We start from the raw sequence: 23,351 nt of genomic DNA on the forward strand, positions 1-23,351 counted from the left end.
TGTGGTAAACTGTGGTCAATGACATGAGACAAAGTATATGTGAACTGTTGTATGGAAAGTGAATTTGCTCTGTAAATCTTCACCCAATTCACAATTAAAAAAAAAAAAAAAAAACTAAGATACACACACACACACACACACACAAAAGGATAATGGTGAATCTGTGAAACACCTCATAACATGAATTAACCTGGAGTACGTAATGCTGAGTAAAATTAGTCACTCACAAAAAAGACAAATATTGTATTACACCACTACTATCAAAAGTTCTGAAAGGTTTACTCACAGAAAGAAACATTCTTTGAAGATTGCCAGGGGTGGGAGGGGAATGGAGGTTAAATGACTAATTAGAAGATAGAGACATAACAACATGGGTGAAGGAAATGTAATATGCAATAAGGGGGAAGTCACCACACAATAATCAATGATAGAAGACATTGGGAGGAGCACAAGAGTTAAAGGCAACATAAATACACACTATTCCATACAAAACACTCCAAAAGCAGTAACAGCAATTATGTGAAAGTGGATACATATCTAGACATACAAATTGAACAGGAGTAGAAAGCAAATGGGACTAAACCCATGATTATATATATAGGTATAGATTATATGTATACTTCTACATAGCTATTTATATAGACAAGTATATCTATGAATTTAGTAGAGCATACAGGCGATAAAAGTTGAGAAACTTCTTAGTCATAACCAAACACCAAGAAGGAATCTAGAGGCTTAGGGCCATAATATCAAGGGACACTAAGGTCATTTGGCATAACATAATTGACAAAAACGATATTTACATATTAGTTTGGTTAGTAGCAACCAGGGTCTTAAAAGCTTGGGAGTGGCCATCCAAAGAGCAACTCTTGTTCTCTTCTCATTCAAAGCAAAGAAAAGTGAAGAAAATCAAAGAGGCAAGGAAACAATTAGTCCAAATACCAATGGGTCACCCAAACCTCATCCCCCATGACCCTTAAACTCACTGCCATCCAGTCAATTAGACTCATAGCAACTCCTCCTTGGGTTTCGATTAGACTCATAGCAAATCCTCCTTGGATTTCCAAGACGGTATCTCTATGGAAGTAGATTGCCCAATCTTCCTTCCAAGGACTGGCTAGTGGGTTTGAACCTTCAGCCTTCTGGTTAGCAGTCAAATGCCTTAGAGACTACACCACCAGAACTTAGGACAGAAAAATTAGATGGTGCCCAATTATCACTGCTGACTGATTTGAAAGTAGAATGTTCTGGATAAATTGGGGGACAAAATGTGGAAAGAACCTCAAAAACAAAAAAAAAAAGACCAGACTCATTGATTAGATAAAGACTGGTGTAACTCCCAGGACTATGGCCCTTAGTCGCCCTTCAAACCTGGAACTGAACTCAACTCTTGTGGTTCAACTTTCAGCCAATAATCAACAGGTCTACAAGATGAACAGTAACACCATGGAGGTTCACACTCCTTAGAACAATCAAACACAAGAGATCAAAACACTAGCATTTTGTCAGGAAAAGCAGAAAATGATAGGAAAAGACAGGAGAGTATACAAAAGAAGGACAAATGAAAACAGGAAAGAAAAGCTCAGATTAAGTATTATTGCACTCAAATATCAAGTTATCATCAAGAGATAATTATAAACAGTTATTATTTAATATGAAGAACTGTTTATAACCATTACAACTATGTATTAATACATTTGTCTTATACATACATATATATATATATATATATATATATATATATATTGAAAAGCTCATAATTACTATTGTTTTCGTTGCAATGGATTCAGAGTAAAAATATGCCTTAAATATGGCAAGATATTTTCTGTTCCAGATACTGTAGTTGCATAAAAATTACCCTAAAATTCAGTAGTTTAAAATAAGCATTTTATGGATCAGGAAATTGGGAAGGACTTCTCTGGGTAGTTCTCTTTTAAAGTCGGTCACGCAGTTTAAGTCAGATGTCAAGAGCATGCTGTAAGGAAGTTCAGGCTAGACTAATGAATGATGAGAGGCCACATGGAGAGTAGCCTTGAGGGATGAGAGTCCCTCATTAGGAATCATCTGCCACAATGCTCCATCTTTAATTAGTTCATAGTTATTCTGTACCTAGTAAAGATTGAAAGTGAGGATTACAGCCACTCTTATGTAACCATTTTAATTTTTAAATTCCTAAAGCCAAATAAGCTTCCTACTGCCACTGGAAAGAAGGCTTTATCTCATCCCTATCATTGGAATTCCTTTCTTTTTTTGTGGGGAGGAAATGGGAAGACAGGTAGAGTAGTGTTCTTAAAGGGATTCCCATAGGCTGATTTCAAAATTACAATTCTCAATTTCATTTTAAGCTACTAGAAACCCACAGGTTTACATCAGCCAATATTTCTCATTTGTCTCAGTGTATTTGGTTTTGCAACAGTGTATTTCCCATACTCACAGGATAAAACTTGTTTAAGTACACAGAAGATTTTATGAGCTTCAGTATAATGCAAACAAAGCAGAGATTTGCACAACTGCACGATGAATTCAGTGCATCATCATGCATTGAATTTGTTAATGTAGACAGTTTGAAATGAAGAAATAACTGAACCTCCTTTTGATAAGAAATTATTTGGTTAGACATATCCTTATTCTGACCAAAGTACTTATTGACTCCATGTATGTGATTGCCATGATGCAGAATTGACTCAATGGCAACAGGTTGTTGTTTGTCATGTTTTAACCTTCATTGTCTATGATTACTATTATTACTTAAATTGAGTTATTTTTGACCACACCTGACCATATCCATTATATACCTTTATCTTTTTAATTGAGATTAACCATACAATACTGTATAACACTTTAATAGGAAAATTAAGTAAGTAAATTTTAAAATACGATTAATTGTTTAGTACCAAAAGTTGTCACTTTTCACTGACAACACTGATATTTTTATTTTTTTAAAGAATTATTTTTCTCTGAAACTATTTAAGAAAAAGGGAAAAATCTATCCATATTGCCAGTAGAATTGACTATTTCATGGAATATGGGATCACATAAACTTATCAGATATGTAATATTTAATTGTCCTTGAATTTTTATTTTACAAGGAGTGGAGAATTAATGATATATGCACATATAAAATATAAATACATATATGAATAGATATACATATGTATACATACATGTGTGTATACAAATATACACACATGCATAGGGATTTCCCTAACCTTAAAAAAAATTCCACACATGATTAATAAATTTATTGCTAACTATTCAAAATGCATTCTCATATAGAAAGAAAAAAAAGGGCTCTCAGGCCAAAGCCACAAAAGCTAATTAATGAAATCATTATATGTTATAAATATTATCATTTCAATGACCTAAATAATCTGTCACAATATTGTTACTAGTGTTGAACTATCCCTTAACTTGAAACATATGTAATAAATTTCTTTTCTACACTGGAGGCAATAGTGACCAACATCTTGATTTCAGAGCTCTGGCAGTAACAGCCAACACACTGACTGCTTCAAACACTCATGTAAGAGAGAAAGAAAAGGAACTCTGGGAGCAATGTGGTCAACTTCCAGACAAAAGTACTGCATAAAATATACAAGTCTTTTAATTGGAGAATATATGAACAGAATCTTCTAGAAAGATGGATGATAGTATTATGAATACATATTTATGCAGTTATACATATATTGCGATATGCATATATCCATGTATGCAGGCACCATATCAGTACAGACAAGAAGACAGAAGACAATGACAACTTGTGTTTCATGTGAGAGTAGAAAATTGATGGCTTTTATTTCAGTCTTTGATGTCAGAATGATGAGATCAGAATTATGGCTCCACATCATATCAGCTCTGTAACCTTGAACAATCTAAGTCAACTGTCTATCCCTTGTGGTCTTCAACTATACACTGGAAATATTTATAATTCCTACTTTAGAGGTTGGAGTGATACTGAGATAGCCAATGTTACATGCTTGAACTAATGCCTGACTCATGGCAAAAGCTCTCTGAATGCTAATTACTATATCTGTTATTCATAGCAATGCTACTTAATGAACTACCCAAAGTTAGTGGCTTAAAACAAGCAATACTTCTTCACTCACAATTTTGTGAGTTGACAATTTGGGCTTGTCTCAATTAGATAGTTTTCCTGCATCCCAAATGGGCTCATGCATGTATCTGCAAGTTGCTCCAGGGGTTGGTGGGTTCTCTCTTAATATTCAATAAACTATCCTGGACTTGTTGATAGAGAAATTCAGAATTCTAAGAGTAAAAGTTGCAAGTCTTCTTGAGGCTCAGTTTCAGAACTGGCATTGCTGTTGCATTCTACTGGTCAAAACAGGTCACAAAGCCAGCCAGGTTAAAGGAGCAGGGAAGTACACAATTGATACAAAGTTGCAAAGTATTATGGCCATTTTTGCAATTTATGATATTTTGGGGTTATTATTATTCTCTGTATTATACACAACATTTTGCATATAACACATTCTAAATAAATGAATACTGAATTCATAATTTGTTCTAATGTATATGTTTTTGTGCATAAAACTTAGAATCAAAACCACATAATTCTTTGCCCATTAAATGTAATAATGTATACACTGTGGAACACTACAATGGAAGTGATTTATAGAGTAGAGAACTTAATTCCATACCTGGCAAAGCAATAAGAAGTGGTCCCTTGAAAATATCTTGTTAATGTTAATAACAGTTACTTGGTTGAACCAGAACAAGTATATTAGGTCTTGTGATTGCCTGTAAAGTTCTCTTTACACTCAAATGAAGTAATCATGAACTTCTTTGTGTAGAAATTTCAAGTTATGCAAAAATAACAAATTAATAGAATGAATAATGAATACTTTCAGAAGTCAGTGATGGTTTGTTTCTGTATTATATGAAATAAATTAGCTTAAATATAGTATTCATTCTGTGACTTTCCATTTTAATACCCTCAAAAACCTCTGTTCCCTAATTTGCATGGAAACTAAACAAGCATTATTAATTTTTCACAGGAATATTATAGATCTTTTGATGAAATTTGTAATAAAAATGTAGAATGTGATTTAATAGGGAAATAACTGTCTCTTTAGAAAAACTGAAAATGAAATAAAAATTACTATACAAGCAACATCAAAATACCTCAAGATGATGGATAAAGATGACATTTACAAGGTTTGGTAATGCAGAATAGTAATGCTTACAGGAAATTAATCTAATATTGGAGACATATCATTTTTCACAGAAGCTGAATCATAATTCAGCTGTCTGCCTCTGACAAGGTCAAAATTTACCATTATGCACACTGAAATGCTATAGCTGGAGCAGTTTCATCACATCTTAAATCAGTTTCTGTGTAATTTCATATATAAAATCAAATTCTGAAGAAAGTATCTGTCTTTAATGTATTAAAAAAGAAAACAAGAAAAACCTTGAAAACTTTATGTTCAAAACTATTACAGAAAAAAATAAAATTATAGTTTGATACATAATTAATCAGAATTATCAGCAGCTGGGTTTTACCCACATTACTGGGAATTATAACGCAAAACAAAGCCAGCTGTTTCTTTCAGAATATCAACTCCATTACTGTCTCAAGAGCTATTCTGATTAAGGCTAACATGATGTGATCACTTTCATCACTTTGCAGCTGCTCTTACAGTGTTTAGATTTCAAAATCAGCATATGCTGTATATTCAGGAACCTAAGTAAACTAAATTCACATCTGTGTTATTTAAATGGTTCCAAAACTAATTGACATACATTCACCAATATGGTAGGTATTTCTATTTTCCCCTCACTTGACATATGCTTCAATGAAGCAGATATATTCTGAGTAGGACTTAGGCTCAATCATTAGATGTTTATATAATAAAGAAGAATACATTATAAAATATATGGTACTTTGAAAATATTAATGTGAGTCCAAGAATGGTTTTGTACTGAGCATGAGAACATAATAAATATAATGGTAACAATGCTAGTATTCACGTTCTTTAGTTGCAAATGGCATTAAATGATGCTGAAAAACTCACATTTTATTCACTGGGTTTAATTCAACAACCTACTTTCTAAAGCAATTTTATGATTAATTCACTCATTAATTCCAGTGAGTAAATACTGTGCCTATTGCTTAATAAATGTTTTATTTGTTATAGTCAAGAAAACTTATTTTTGCTGGTAACAAGTATATGCATTTTTCGTTGAACATTCCAGATATACCTTAAGCAGCTTATCATTCAATATGTGACTTTAATATTCAGTGCAACCACATCATTTCCATAAGAAGATTTTTTTATAATGAACTGAAGTAAATAAAGATTAAATAGGAATCTTGCACTTCAAGAATATCTCTACCATTTACACATGAGCACTTTCTCTTTCTACCTCTCTGGGAAACTCTTTCTCTTAAATATGCATTCCTTCTCTTTCCACTGGATATTCAATAAACAAGCTCGATTCTATAAAATCTTGCTTTTAAACCAATGATTGAAAATAACATAGCCTTCCTTGGACTGGTTCTAAAGATAAGCACATATAAAATGCACATAGCCAGACTCAGTCTGAGAAATTCAGTTTATTTCTGGGGTGTGATAGGAAATCACACTGAAACAAGTACTCCAGACTACACAAGAACCATACTTGGAAGGCATTATTCTGAATTCCCCATGTTTTATGTGTACTTAATAATAATAATAATAATAATAATAATAATAATACCTACTTTCCTGCTCATGCATCCACATAAGTTTTCTAAAAAAGGAAAAAAAAAAAAAACTATTTAGAAAAAAACAAGAAACCCACTGTGGGTCCTCCAGAGTAAAGCCCTTTTATTTTAACTTTTTAAGGGTTCCTTGTATTCCTTAGGTTGACAGGCCGCTCCATAGCCAATCAAGATAGCACACCAGCCGGTAAACCGGTAGCCCTGTTTCACTACATATCAAGCTCTGTGATAGGTAAGGCTGTGTGTCAATTTGGCTGGGGCTGATTTTGAGTGGCTGGGTAGCTGGATGTAGTTATTCCCCATGATGATACTGGTAATCAGCTCCATGGTGGAATCTGTGAGCAGCTGAGTAGCTGCCTTGGAGATGGAGTCTGCTTCAAGGATATAAGAAGATTTGAGGAAGGTCTCAGCTTTTTGGCACATCTGGATCTTGCATTTGGCTGAGTCTTCATCTCAATGGCCTGTCGTATTGTCTGTTGATCTTGAAACTGTTTCTGGACTTGAGCTAGTGGCCTGCTATGTTGCTTCATGATCTTGGGACTGTGCCATTTTACTTGTCAACCTTACGTTTGTCAGCCTAAGAAGCCAGCACATGCCTGAGTTAAGAGAAGCCTCCAGATTCAGTGGGCCAGGGGCAAGAGGCAGAGCTGAAGTCTAGCCCCTAGAGCTGGCAATTTGAACTTGAACTTCTAGCCTCCTAAATTGTAATTTAACAATTAATTGTAAATTTAACAATTAATTGTAAATTTAACAATTCCTGTTTGTTAAAGCCGACTACTTGTGGTATTTTCTGGTAGACTATCACTAGAGAACCAAAACAAGCTCTCAGTCAAAATTGTCACACAGATAAGAATCCTAGCTGCTTCTATAATTACAGAAGAAATTTAGGAAATTCACACAGGCTAATATCTTCTTCAACTTAGAATGAAAACTGGAACCTAGTAAATTGTAGTACATACACTTACCTAGAAAGTGAACAATCAACAAATAGCATTATGATTATCAGGAAATCAGTGAGGATTTAAGATATTAAGATTTCAAAGCAAATAATTAGAAAAATTAAAATATACTTATACTGGTGTTGTTATTGTTATGTGCCATCAAGTCAGACCCGACTCACGGTGACCCCTTCTTGGGTTTCCAAGGCAGTATCACTATGGAAGTAGATTGCCCCATCTTCTTCCCAAGGAGTGGCCAGTGGGTTTGAACAATCAGCCTTCTGGTTAGCAGTCAAGTGCCTTAGGCTCTATGCTACCAGAGCTCCCATAATAATACTATATTTATTTAAAAAAAAAAAAAATAGTGGGAAAAAGTAGTAAGAGGGTTAAATAACCATCTCTTAAATGGGTAAGTTAATAGACATTTTTAATGCTAAGTCCAAAAAGAGATGTGTAATAATTTAATTCAGAAGTAAATGAAGTACTAAAGGAAACTAAAAAGAGTCACAGAGCATTTCTGTGGATAGTGAGACTACAGGTGAGTAGGATAGGAAAGGAAAACTGCTTTTTATAATTATTTCCTCTGTACTATTTTATTTCTTTTCATGTTCAAGTATTATATACATACATGTATGTGCATATCTATGTATCAATATCTATCTTTTCAATGTTTTTCCTGACTTTCACCACTTGCGCTATATAAATATGGTGTATAATTCAAAGATGACTGGAAAAAGTAATCTGAAATTGTAAACCAAATGTTTATTCTTCCCTGTGGCTAAAAGATGTGACTCAGACAAAATGATCCACCATTTAGCACCGCACATAAAATATTCAAATATAATTACAAAAGTGAGTTAAGAGTGGTATTATATGGTATTAAAGTCTGTATGGCTTTACATAACAAGATAAAAATTGAGCCCAACAATGAAGGCTCAGATCAGAGCAGAAAAAAAGGACTTGAGCTCTACATTTAGCTGGTTTGAAGCAAAGGAGGAATATTGCAATGGAGGTAAGACATGAAGAAAAATTTGTAATGTTTTCAGGATAGACCAGTTCACATGAACTATCAGAGTGGGGTGTGTGTGTGTGTGTGTGTGTGTGTTTGTGTAAATAAATAGATGGTAGATAGATTTAAACTTGCCTATTGAAATACAAGGACTATGACATTGGAGTAAAAGGTAAAACAAAGTCCAATCATATTGTGTTTTTAAATACACACCTCAAATATAAATATATAAAAACTTTTAAATAAATGGATAGAAAAAGATACATCAATAAAATACCAACCCATGAAAACTTGGCAATACTAAATTAATATTAGACAAAACAGACTTAGAAAAAATAGTTGTGAATAAACAGGTACACATATAATGATAAAAGTTTTAAGTCACCTGGAGGATATAATTCTAAATTGTTATAAAAATCAAAAACCAAACTCATTGTTGTTGAGTCAATTCTGAGTCATTGCCATCCTAGAGGACAGAGTAGAACTGCCCTAGAGAGTTTCTAAGGCTGTAATCTTTAAGGTAGCAGACTACTCCATCTTTATCCCTTTGAGTGGCTGCTGGGTTCAAACTGCTGAACTTACAGTTAGCAACCAATCCCTTTAATTAGAGCACCACCAGGACTCCTTTGAAATGTGTACACAAGTTATAAATTACCCTTTCTATATAGTGCACATCTGAAAGAATTTACCATATTATTAATAAATTTATATGGCAGATCACAGGATCAAGAAGAGACAAGATGCTCCTGAGACATGATAGAGGGAGAATTTCCCTTTCAAATGTCAATATATTTATATTGCAGATTTTACTTAAATATTGTAGTCATGACTCATTGCTGTTGAGTGGATTTCAACTCATAGTGAACCCTCCTTGGGTTTCTGAGGCGTTTTCTCTATGGAAGTAGATTGCCCATTCTTTCTTCTGAGGAGTGGTTGGTGAGTTAGAACTGCCAGCCTTCTAGTTAGGAGTCAAATGCTTTAGGCACTGCACCACCAGACAAATGACCATTGGATTTCATCTGTAAGATTTAGTCACATTCATTTAAGAACAAATACTCAATAGGTTGGTTGAAATATTAAAGGGGAGCTTTTTGAGTATAATATGAAGAGATTTATCTAAAATACAAAACCATTTGGAGTAGACCTGAACCTCACTGGCAGCAACTTGGAGTCTAAATTTTACTCAAGCCAAGTTGCACCTGTGATAGAAAAACAAAAGTCTATTGTTCTAAATCACTGAAATTAAGATATTTTTTTATTATTCTGTTTAATTGAAGCAAAAGTTGACAAATACACTCACTGATCCCCAGTACTTAGAGAAGTTATTACAGGCAAATTTTTGTATCCTGAACACAATACATCATTTATTATAAAGACTATTTCCAAAAGTAGATTGCCCAATCTTCCTTCTGAGGAGTGGCTGGTGGTTTTGAACTGCCAACCTTCTGGTTAACAGTCAAATGCCATAGACACTATGCCACTAGAGCTCCCAGTTAAGACTTGTTGTTGTTATTATTTGCCATCTAGTTGGATCCAACTCATAGTGGGTCCCACTCATAGGGATCCAACCCTCCGTGGGTTTCTGAGGCAGTCTCTGGTAGCATAGTGCCTAAGGCACTTGACTGCTAACCAGGAGGCTGGCGGTTCAAACCCACCAGCCACTCCTCGGAAGGAAGGTTGGGCAATCCTACTTCCGTAGTGATAACTGCCTCGGAAACCCAAGGAGGGGTCGCTAGGAGTCGGGGCCGACTCTATGGCAAATAACAAAAACAACATCACTGCAGAAGTAGATTGCCTCACCTTCCTCCTGAGGAGTGGCTGGTGAGTTTGAACCACCAGCCTTCTGGTTAGCAATCAAGTGCTACTCTACCAGAGCTCCTAGTTAAGACTTAGTGACTTCCAAACCAACCAATATGTTCCTTTCTAGCTTTTCATGGATTCTGCTTGGTAAATACTAATTTTCTAGTAAACTGGAAAAACTGGGAAAAATGTTCCTTCAAAAATTAATTATAGCACAATTTTTATTGTGTTTGGGAAAGAAAAACTCTAATCAGGGAATATGAATATATACGCAACCTCATTTTGCAGAATATAAGTCTCAAAATTTTCCTTGGTGACAACCTTATTCCATTGGTCTTATTTAAGTTAACTGTCAAATATTATATATGTTCCAATATTATATACCTCTTAAATTCACCATTCATCTTAAACCCAGTAATTCTGGAACCCCAGTATTTATCCATAATTTTGGGAAAGTGGTCTGGTTTGGTGGCTTAGAGTCTACCAGATTTTATTAAAAGCCATGCCAATCAGCTGGCACACCCACTTGACAATGAGAATTTGTTAAGTCCATTTGCTACTATCTTTTTTCTTATTTTTGATTTCTGGCAAGACTTTTTTTTTTTTCTCCCTAATGTATTAGTTTTGAGATTCCCCAAAAAAATCTCCAATATTCAAATTAAATCTTATGTACTTTCATCTTTTGAGTAATAATCCTACCCCAGACATAGTCTTCAATCAGATGACTATCTAAATCAGGGCCAGGAGGCAAGACACTGTGTAATTCTGCAGTGGACTACTATGAAACACTAAAGGATAATGTAGGATTGATAAAATATAATATAACATAGATGAACTTGGAAGACATTATGCTGAGTGAAATAAGTCAATCACAGAAGGACAAATATTGTATTAGTTCATTATGTAAAAACTGAAGGAAAGGTTTATATATGGAATGAAATTCCTTTGTTGGTTACCAGTGGTGGGAGGGAAGGAAACACTGCCAGATAGGTAGAGACAAGTATTGATTTGGGTGAAGGGAAGGTCACTGTACCAAATGTGAGTGATCAACACAGTGGCATTGAGGAAGAGGAAGACATAGACAGGTACATGGGAGGTACAGACAATAAAGATGACCCCTTTTGCATGAACAGTACCATTTTGTCAGTGATGGCAAACATTGCTCTACAGATGGAAAGGCTGAGTGTCTAGGTAAGGGAAGTGTGCCCATGACCATTTATAGGATTAGCCAACAATGTTTCCACATGCATATTTGTATGCGTTGTAAGAATGTCCCTGTGTATAGTAGAGTGGACAAGGGGCAAGGCTGTGTTGGCATCTTGGCCATAATCATCTACCCAGAGGGAGAGAGTAGTTGGAACTGTGGGGTTGGGACCATGATCATAGGGGGCATCAAGCTCAATTGTCATAACATACTATGCAAAAAACATTGTTCTACATCTTACTTTCATGAGTAGTGACAGGGATCTTACAAGTTTGCAAGTGGCCATGTAGGTGCAAAAATGAGTCTCTCCTTGTCCAGAGCAAAGAAGAAGGAAGAAAACCAAAGATCCATGGAAACAATTAGTCCAAGGGACTAGTAGGCCATGTGTTCCTCAACCTACATGAACACGTGACCAGAAGAAATAGATGATGCCTGAGTATCACTGACAACCACTTGGAGGGGAGATCAGTGCCGGAGACCCTGGATAGAGTGGGAGAACCACATGGAACAAAATTCAAAATTATGAAAAAAAAAAAAAAGACAGGTTTGGTGGGCTGAGAGAGCTTGGTGAGACCCCTGAGACTATGACTCCTAGCCTCCTTCAGCTCTGGAATTGAACTCACTCCTGTGGATTCCAGCCAAACAATAAATAGGCATATGGGATGAACATTTACATCCGGTAGATAAACTCCTTGGAGTGGTCAATCCTGGGAGAACAGAAACGTAGTGTTTGCACAGGGATACAGCTCAGCGGGAGGGAGTGTATGGGAGGGAAGGACACAGGGAAGAGGTAACTTCAGGGAGGAAGTAGAAAGAGAGCTGTTACACTGTAGAGAATTGCAGTCAATGTCATGAGACAAAATGTGTATGAACTGCTGTATGGAGAATGAATTTGCTCTGCAAATTTTCACCCAAATCACAATAAAAAATTTAAAAAACAACAAAAAACACTATAATTATGAACTCCTTCTGGAAAAACTCCCTTATTTCTCTGTCTTCTTTCCCTTCAAGTCCTACTTCCATGAAAACAACTTGCATGAACACCTTCAATAACAATATAATCTAGAAGGAAACAAAGGTCTTCTTTGAGTATTTCTATTTCCATCTCTAGCTTGTGACGAAGGTGAATGAATACAGTAATCATCACCAGCATTGTCTCCTATGGAATGAATGTTGGGAAACTCAATTATCCAGTCTTTTGTTGTGTACAGAAGTATGAGATTTGAAAATTTAAAATTAAACCACCATTTAAAATTAGTATTCTTCCCATCAATTTCTAAAAGACCCCCAAAAAATAAATAAATAAACTTTTTATCCTCAAGCTGCACCTCACTCAGGAATTTTGCTCCTCCAAATTATATTTCCCATCTGTTTCTCAAAGAATTTGGCCCTGTGCTATTATCTGAGAAATTTAGACCCTAAATTTAACCTACCCCTCCCCATTTTAGTTACCATTCCAAAGCTTGTTGCTGGAAAACTTGTAATATGGAAGAGAAGAACCCAATGTTGATTTTCTATGGGATTCTTCACATGTTCGGTGTTTCCCCCAAACTCAATCTGGGAATCAGAGAGTGAGGGGGCGGGAGTGTTCTGCTAAATGAGAGTTCTCTTCCTCCATTTGAAAGGACACATTCAGAGTAAAGAAATACCCCACACCTCCAAAATAAATAAAATATAATAAGGGTATTAGAAGAGGTTATCAAAACTAGTTTTGTTTTTGAACTTAGCATGGAGATGTTTTCTTAAGATAGTCAACACTTTTGAAGTCTTGAGAGAAAAAAAAATGCTTTAATTAAATAAAATACATTTTTAAAGTTTGTATTTTAAAATGCCATAAACAAAATTAATAGATAAGAAACTTACAAAAGAATATATTTTCAAAGCTGTTACTAAAAAATAAGAAAAATAAAAGAGTAATTGATTCAATAGGAAATTTGTCAAGTGAGAGGAAATAAATTACCCAACAATCATAGGAGAAGATTATTTCCTTAATTTTGACTTAAAGGAATATGATTTAGAATGGTAGTGCGATATGTTTTGCCTTTCAGAGCAGCTAAATAGATACTAATTCTGTTGGAAAAACTGTGAATTGAAGATGTCTTTGTCATGGGCCATGTGGTTAAAACTAAAGTAAGAATATATTTTGGACCAGCAGCCAATTTTAAGAGGCTACCTCAGAAAATTCTTCCATGTGTCTACAAGAAGTATGTACAATGAATGCTCCTTTTGGCATTATTTATAAAAGAAAGCACTTTGATGTAATGCAGCCATACAAATTATTATATATATATATATTTTCAGATGTGCTGTATGTAGATTTCTACTTATTGTTAAGCAAAAGAAAAATAAAACACTTTAAAGCTATATGCACAGTATAATCTCATGTCTATTAAGAAAGAAGAGAAATGAGATAAGTGAAAGTACGTATATATACATGCAAATGTGCAAAAAGGGACTTGAAACATTCCCTCCAAATTAACTGAGAGTAGTTGAGTTGCTTCTTGAGATAATATGGGCTGAAAAGTATATACACGCATTAGTGGATTTGACGTTTGTCAAAAAATAAGTACTCTGGCACATAAATCGTATAGAAGTAATACTGTATTGCAATAAACATAAAGGAACGCATAGGGGGATAACAGGTTGAAGTGAATCAGCAGAAATTAATTTTTTGATTTCCTCCAGTTGCTCAAGGGAGATGCCTTCAGTTTGGTGGTGGTGCTAATATTGTCATCCTGTCTAAAATAATTATAGATCAAACGAAGATCCAAGTGATGGCTTCAAAAACTTTTTATATTCTTCATACATTGATGTTCTACAATATCATCTTAAGTGATTGTTAGAACATCAATGTATACAAATTATTATATGGTCCACAAGTGCAGTAGTATTACAAGTTTGTAAGGATTCCCACACTATATACATGCACAATCAGTTATTTGTGCTATCAGGAGAGGACTTTGCATAGCAAGATGGGCAGGGCACACCAAAGAATGGAGGGAGGGCAGTAAAAGGGAACATATATGTTCTAAATATAACATATTCATGTTTCACTTACAAAGTTTAAGAGTGTTTTTCCAGAGCCATCAAAAAGCAGATGTGTTGAAGAAGCTAAACTATGATTCCAAAATCTTTCTCATGTAATGCAAATTAAGCTCCCCTTGTTTAGCTCTTTGCATTTCCCAAAACAAGCTTGACAAATGCTGCAAATAATGAAATCCTTTTTAAAATAGTACTGAGTGTTAGAATAATAAAGTGTACTTAAAGAGTAAGAAAATGATTTTGTTTGTCTTATCCAACATTTCTTAAACTAATAAGAAGAGTCATAAGTTATTTTCCAAGATAAAGCTAGTAACATTGTTCAGAAGATGATTCTCTGGAAATATGCTGAGTTTATCCTGATCATCCTGCCTCTCGACAACCTTATACATAACATACTGAAAGGCTACCCTGGGCTACCTGCATGATTATTGGAATACTTGAGTCCACTCTTGAGGCTATTCCACCAACTATCTTTCAGTTTTTCATATTGTGTTGACTTTCATTTTACTATGATACTGGAAGCTATGCCACCATTATCCATGGTGGACAAATTTTGGTGGTGCTTCTGGACTAAGACAGACTAGAAAAAACAAAAGGCTGATGAAAAATTAGCCAATGAAATCCTTGTGTATTACAACCATATTATTATAGATCTCCAACATTAAGATCTCTGTCTCTCTACGTGAAATTTTGTTGTTGCCAAATTTCTTTGGTTCTTGCCATTAGATATGCAGATCTTGCTATTATAGATGGATAATTCCATCCCTAATGTGCAGATGTTATCAGTGAAAATAGAGAGTCATTGAGTTGAAGATTCTGATGCTAATGCATATGTAATGCGTGCTGGAGGAGAGAACTAGGGAGTGGTGGATATATCTCAATATCTTTTTCATCAAAAACATTTAATCAAGCTCTTTTTAACCCATGTTCATGGATTTCTGTAGGGAGCCGGGTGGAGGCAATATGGAAACAAATTCAGGCCCATGTTCCAGCACTCCAAATCCATCTTTCTGTTAATTTGCTCTTAATTTTTATACACCAAGTTTCTACACACGATTTTCCAACTGGCAAAAATAGCTATACTGAAAAGTGTTTCAAAGCTACTGTCATGGTTAATTCCTTTATTTGGTAGGAAAGTAAGCTAAGACTTAAGGAAAGTATGTGACTAACCTTAGCTTACAGAGTTAGTTGATGTTGTAGTCAGGAAATGGATTTCTTCTTACTTCTACTATGCAGTTGCACATTCTATTTTTATTCTTCATATTGCTACCCCCAACAAATGTAAAGATTGTTTATTGTCTCTTCTTTTTTTTTCAGTACAGGACAACATCTGTCTGGCAGTTTCATTTTGAAGAGGAACAATGGATGTTTACAGAAATTTCATGACTGGCAGAGGGAGACCAGAGCCAAGTTGTCTGACTTTTGTCAAGTTCTTCCGCAAAGCTATCCCATGCTCTTTTAGTTGCATGGAGTCCCAGAGTGGAGCAAATAGTTAACGTGCTTACTGTTAAAAGAAAGAGTGCAGGCTTGAGTCCATTGAGAGTCCCTCCCAAGAAAACATTAGCAATCTACTTCTGAAAAACAAGCCACTGAAATATGGAGCAACTACTCTGACATGCCTAAGGTTGTGATGAGTTGGAACTGACTTGATGACAACAGGTTTTTAGTTTAAGTTTGGTTTGCCGCACAGACAGTGGCCGTGGAAACTTCTATATCTCAACTCTTCCAAGAAGTTTGGTTCAAACAGGGCAATAATCTAAATTCAATCTATAATAAATCAGGAAGATAAACCTCTGATTCTTCCTGAATTTTTTCCAGAAACCATCAAAGTCAACTTGGAAGACCTATCCAACTTATTCAGGCAGCAGCATTTTTAGGGGACAAGGGATGAAGTAATGAGGGATAGATCTTATAATCACATAGATCTTGGCATGTCAAATGTGATAATTCCAACAAACATTATAGTTCTCCAGAGCTTAGCAGGCAGAGCACATACAGCTTCAGCTGAATACTTAGGATGTCCCAAGAAATGCCATTATTTTGTTGTACAGTATTGTGACATTAAAGTCTAAAGAAGTATTGATGGCTATAGTTGTGATCAGACTTCTTACTTTAAGTAACAAAAACTTTAAGATCAGCAGGAAAACTCCAAAATCACATTAGTATCCTCAAATATACTAATTTAAAAAAATTGCAGTATCAAATAAGGATTTAGTTATAACAAACAAGGCAAAGAATAGCTATTTAAACTTTTACCTGTGGTTTTTTGTTTAAAAAAAAAAAAATGTTTTGTATGAAGTGGCAAAGAGGAATTCTTTTCCATCCTCTTTGAGTTTTATTTAGTCTTTCAAAAATCCATATAACCGTCTGGTTTGAAATAATTTTTAAAAAATCAATGTACAGATCCTTTTGGAGAATTGTGTTTTGATAACCTCTCTCCAGAAGTTGTTCTGGGCATCCTTCACCAGTTGTCTGTGTGCATTATCTGTAATTGTCTTTTAATAGACTGAGACTAAATTATTAGAAAAAAATTGCATCACCAGGGAGTCAGGGTTGTCAGATACTACTGAGATGTAATACATCAAATGCTCAGGTGTTCAGCTTTATCTCATAGGCTGTTTGTTTTCAGGACACACATTAAAAAAAAAAAAAAGTTTCAACCTTTCTAACCTGTTCTGATTTCAGATGAGCCAAGTAATGAGAACTAACAGCAAGGAGAACAATAGAATTAATGAGTCCTCGACAGCAGCAACATATTAGATAAAGGAGTTGTGACTCAAAGGAAGATAACACAAGCTTTCATTACCAAAAGCAAACATTTAGCTCTCTCACAACTAATTAAAAGTTCTCAAGAAAAGAATTTTCTTAAGAAATGAGATTGAAAATAGTTCAATTTTTTTTTAAAGAAGAATATGATATTTTGTAAATGGGAAATTTCATGAAATCAAAGATGTGGCTTTTTTCTTACTCCATATTTTCATGAATGCAGTACAATTGTGGAGCTATATTTTTTTTTCAAGAGAGCCTTGCATCGAAAAATAATAATAATTATTATTACTAAGTTTTGCATATTAGCAAATAACTATAGATCAAGAATTCTTTTAATTAATCTTAACTTTAATTCCACATAATTTTCCTTTGAAAATAATATCTCACTTTGATTACTTTTTATCCCTTTGGACAATTTCTACCACTTATGTCATGCATGAATGCATGATCACAGGTATTTCCTGATATTTAGAGTCTCTTCCATATTTTTTCATTAATTTTCGTCTTTTGTTATTCAGCTTTATTATTTACTTTCCGGACCAGAATCTCTTCTTCATCTCTGTTCATCAAATGATAACCTTCTTGTCCTTTAAAGCACAGATCATTACTCAGTTTCTCAATCTTTTATTTTTCTGACTAGAAACAAGGTGGCATGATCTTGCTTCTGACCTAGGTTCAAGCAACCCACATTTTGATACTCTCTCATCTCTGTCTTCTAAATGCTAATTGTGCAATAATCAAAGCTTCAAGAGATGTATTTCCTTGATATTATAATTTTTGTAGTTTCCCAACATGTGTGCAAAGATTTTATTACAATGAGATTCATAAAATGGGTTTTATTAAATAAAGACCATCATGAACCAAATACCCAACAAATAAACATGGACTAAATCCATTATGATGTACTGATTTCATTAATTCATAAAATGCAACCATGAAAATAATGCAAAAATATTTATTGAGGGAAAAAATAATGTAAATGAACAAAACTAAGGGAAAACTGTGGAGTGAAAACTTGGGATGGATATAATGTTCAGTATTACATTTGTTTAAAACATAAGTTTTCAAGTATGTATAAATTCATAGAGGAAGAATGGAAAGTATTTCACCACACTATATATATTTTAATTTTATTTAGTGGAATAATTTTTTTTTCCTTTGAATTTTTAAATTTTCTAAATTGTTAATGATAAACACATTTATATCAAAAGGAAGATGCTATTTGAAAATATCTATATTCTACCCTAGCTTATTTATTATTTTCCTTACAGGTAATAAAAGACGAGAACATTTATTTTTAAGTAGAGCTCATCACTGCATGAAGAACTTATAATGACATCCATTTTATTTCTCTTGTGAAGGACATGAGCAATGTCATGGATAAACATTTCTGTGCATATTAATAATCTTAGGTCTACATTTGGACTCAATCCCTGAGGCAGAGAAACTGTGAGGCTCTTTATATTTTAGTTATATTTTCACCACTATGAATAAAACTTTATGTAAAGAAACTTTAAAATTGTTTTCTAGACCTACTCATTTAGGGAAATGCCTGGATATCAACCTTGTTTGTGCTGGCTTGTTCATTAAATTCTTAAAGGCAAAGGCTGTGCAGCAAATTGCTTTTGTTCACTTTCATACATAGGCTTGTGAATATTAGTATGAATTTAAATGACTAAATTAAACATATGATTAGATTTATGCCAATGTACCTTTCTTGCAGAATGATCAGCAAAATAGAGGAAAAAATAATGTATAATGCACCCACCCTCTTTAACCAATTTTGATTCATAAATTTTCAGATAAATTTCTATATTTATTTGTAGAAGTCAATGTATAGAGTGTCTTCATAGTGTTTAAAATTTTTTAAACAATATGATGCTTTAATTTTGTGTGTTGGAATTCATTTTTTATCTTACTGTTAGGCTCATGCTTATATTCACACACACACACACACACACACACTCCTCTACTTTGTATTTTCCTTTCCACATTCAAATATGTAAAATTGTATGGATGTTTTAATACATAGGAATCAGATATGAGATTTTATGATTTTTTTAATTTAAGTAAATTTTCTTAATATTATAGGTTGAAAAATCTGTTATACACAGATTCCTCAAGCTTCACCATCACCATTTTTATTCTCAGAAAATATTTTCATCTAATTCTTCATCTAGAACATTGAGATAATCGAATAAGATCTTTCTCATACTCCCTTCCAAACTGGAGCTTGGAGTGAACATAAGATAAATATTCATATACATTTATAGTTACCTTCTTTGTTTCACTAGATGAGATATTTCTCTAATTCATGGATCATTTCTCTAAGTTTGTTCTTGATCTCATCTTTCACCAGCTTGCCCTTGCAGGTTAATGAACCTCTTCTGGAAATACCTGTACCCTTACCTCAAGGAGGGACCATTTGTTCCTTCTAGGTAATTAAAATGCCTGTTGTTGAGGAATCGTGCCCTGCTCCCTTGTTTCAAGGTGGGAAAGATTTAGGAGCATTAAGATTATTAGCAACTGTACTGATTCGATACAATATTTTTAGAACCAGTGACTTATAGTTAAATTTCCCTCCATTTACCATAAAGGTATATTGAAAATATTCTTTTTAGTTATAAATAAATAAGTAACAGACTTTGAATGTAAAAAAAAAAATTAATTGAGTTATTCTATTTTCTTTTTGCTGCTGTAAAATTATTAATCTTGTAACATTATTTCTGATCATTATAACCTAGAAAAATATGCATCTGTCTTGTTATAATATTATATTATATAGCTACAGTAGTGAGAACAGTAGTGATTAAAATCTTACAGTCAACTGGTTGTATATTTACTTGAAAAGGATCACCGTAGTACATACTAAGATGAAAAAGGACATTTGAAATCTGTGAAAGGTAGAGAGAAATAACTGAAGAAGAGAGAATATATTAAGCTCCATATTTTGGGGGATCATCCAATACAAAAAAATTACTATCTTTCTTACAAAAGATACTTGCATTTGTTTACTATATAAATATTAAATGACATCATTTATACTGTTGTATTTACCTGAGGTACAACTGAACTCTGTTGAAACTCAATTTGTCACATTAGAGCTTTTGGTTAAGCCAACCAAAGCAATCAATTAATGTAATTGAAATCTTTTCTAATCAGTTGTCAAAACTGTGTTTGATGTTATTTTAAAAAAATAATTTGTTTGGAACTGTTTTTAAAAGATATAAGTACAAATTGTATAAATGAGAAGTGTGAGAACAACCAAATATACCAAATCCCAAAAAAATGAATTTCAATTATTTGTGATTCCTGATCAACTGCTAATCTAATGGTTGGTGGTTTGGACCCATGTACAAGTGCTGAAGATGAAAATCCTGGTGATCTTCTTCCCTACAGATTATAGCCAAGAAAAGCAAATGGAGCAGTTCTACTCCATAACACAGGAGGCAGCCATGAGTTGGAATCAACTCCAGGGCAATACGTTTGTTTTTCTTTTTTTAATTAACAATGAGTTGCCATCTAGTCAATTCCAACTAATAGCTACCCCACAAGTTGCAAAACAAAACTGTATTCCCTATTTTTTTTTTTCTTTTTCCCCAGGATTTAATGGGTTAATACATGGACAGCTTAGAACAAAACCTGGCAAATACTAGCAGTTGGCATGAGATCTGAGTCCTTTCCCAATGAGTTTGAACTACCAAACTTTTAGTTAGTCATTGAGCATTTAACTGTTTGCACCACCTAGCTGCTCTCTAGCAGCTGGGAATTTTCTGTGAAATTAGGACCTAAACATTAACACAATGTAGAATATCATATAACCTACCAAATTTCATGCTTTCTTCCTGAATAACTGAAAAGGAGATAAGCAAATATTGGCCAGATACTCAAGTTCTTTCACAGGACAAAACTTTGGCCACAATACACTATTTGTAGAATTCTCAATATTAGGAAATTATAAATGTTCCTCACCATGAAGTTGAAGATTCAATTAACCAAGTGCTCTTTCATTTTCCTTAAAACCATTATGGTATGAAATATACGTAACTCTGCCAATAGTTTTCTAAGACTTTAAAAAGAATCAAATGTTTAAATGTATAAAACATATACAGTACACTCAAGAAGTTTTAATCAATAGTATCTCAGAAATAGCTGCAAGAAAATGAAACTTTAGAATCCAAGTTTATACCCCAGTATATGACAGTTAATAAATACTCTGGTTAATCTATCGATACATTAACATCTTTCTAATAGAAAAGATACGAAGTATTTGAAGGATGTTAAAATACTTTTTACTATGTAATAGGTATGTTGTTGTTGTTATTTGCCGTTGAGTCGGCCCTGACTCATAGCTACCCCTCCTTGGGTTTCCGAGGCAGTATCACTACGAAAGTAGGATTGCCCAACCTTCCTTCCAAGGAGTGGCTGGTGGGTTTGAACTGCCAGCCTTCTGGTTAGCAGTCAAGTGCCTTAGGCACTATGCTACCAGAGCTTTGAAAAATAGGCTCAATCTGTTTCCAAGTTAATAATTGACATTGATTTTTCAAGCACACAATTGTTACATAATAAACTCTGCATCACTGCCCTGGTCGAGATCTGGTCTTATGAATGAGTTAAAACAGCTGCCCAAAATGACAAATTTACAACCAAGATATAGCTTATGTTTGGAAAAATCCAGATCACTATACACTCCAATGACTAAATTACGTCTTTCTAGAGCTAAAGATAAGTACAAGTTAAATTCTCTGTCTTTTCGCAGAAAGGCCTTATTGAAGGTAACTATGACTTCTATAGTGACACTGCCTCGGAAAGCCAAGGAGGGGTTGCTATGAGTCAGATCTGACTCAACAGCACGTAACAACAACAACATGAGGAAAGCAATAAGCAGACAGAAATTGTTTTTATAAATAAGTAAAAATGTTGATCTATTTTCCATTTCAATGTAATAAAATTATTTTATCTTACAAAATTTTACTGATCCTTGTAATTTCAGTAAACTTCAATCCTCAATTTTGTTGAGGATTTTATGTGATATCTAATACAATAGTAGAAAAAGTATATGAAAGAATTAACATACTGTTTGTACATTTCCTTGAAAAGGAGTATCACAGTAAATTATAGCTAAAATTTATAATTACCAGAATATACTTGTCATATGCCATTATACATTTTTGTTTCTTTGATCTTCAACTATCCTAGACTTTTACCAAATTTATTTATTTTTTACTGTTGTATATATACATGCCATTTCAAACACTCAAGTGGATACTACAGTGACATTAATTATATTTACCACGCTCTGCAACCGTCACCCCTAACCATTTCCATATGTGTCCCTCATCCCAAAGAGAAACTCAATCCCCCTTAAGCAATACCTCCCCATTTATCCTTTCATCTATCCCTGGTAACTTAGAAACTTATGTCTCTATGTATTTGCCTGTTCTACATAGCTCATATAAGTGAAATCATACAGTATTTGTCCTTGTGAGTTTGACTTATTTAGCATAATGTTTTCAAGGTTCATCTGTGCCATAGCACATATCAGAATTTTATTTCTTTTTATGTGTGAATAATATTCTATTCTATGTACTATCTACCAAAAACAACCATAGCCAGTCTAAACCAGACCCAGGTGCTTCTAACCAAAACCTTACTTAACTGGTATTTTCCAAACCCATATTCTCTTGAGACTTCATCATAGTAAAGTCATGAAACTTTGTATCTATTACAAGGAAAAGAAAGGACACTTGGCCCAATTGCAATTTTGGCCCTATTTTGAAAGGACCTGCTTTGCTTCCATGACAATTTTCCAAAATCCGTCTCTCCCCTACCCCAAATAACTTTGTCAAAGCTTCCATAAAAAAA

The sequence above is a fragment of the Orycteropus afer genome, unplaced genomic scaffold (assembly GCF_000298275.1).
Source record: "Orycteropus afer afer isolate SDZICR_OR568_19922 unplaced genomic scaffold, OryAfe1.0 scaffold00837, whole genome shotgun sequence".
In the NCBI taxonomy this organism is placed as follows: Eukaryota; Metazoa; Chordata; class Mammalia; order Tubulidentata; family Orycteropodidae; genus Orycteropus; species Orycteropus afer.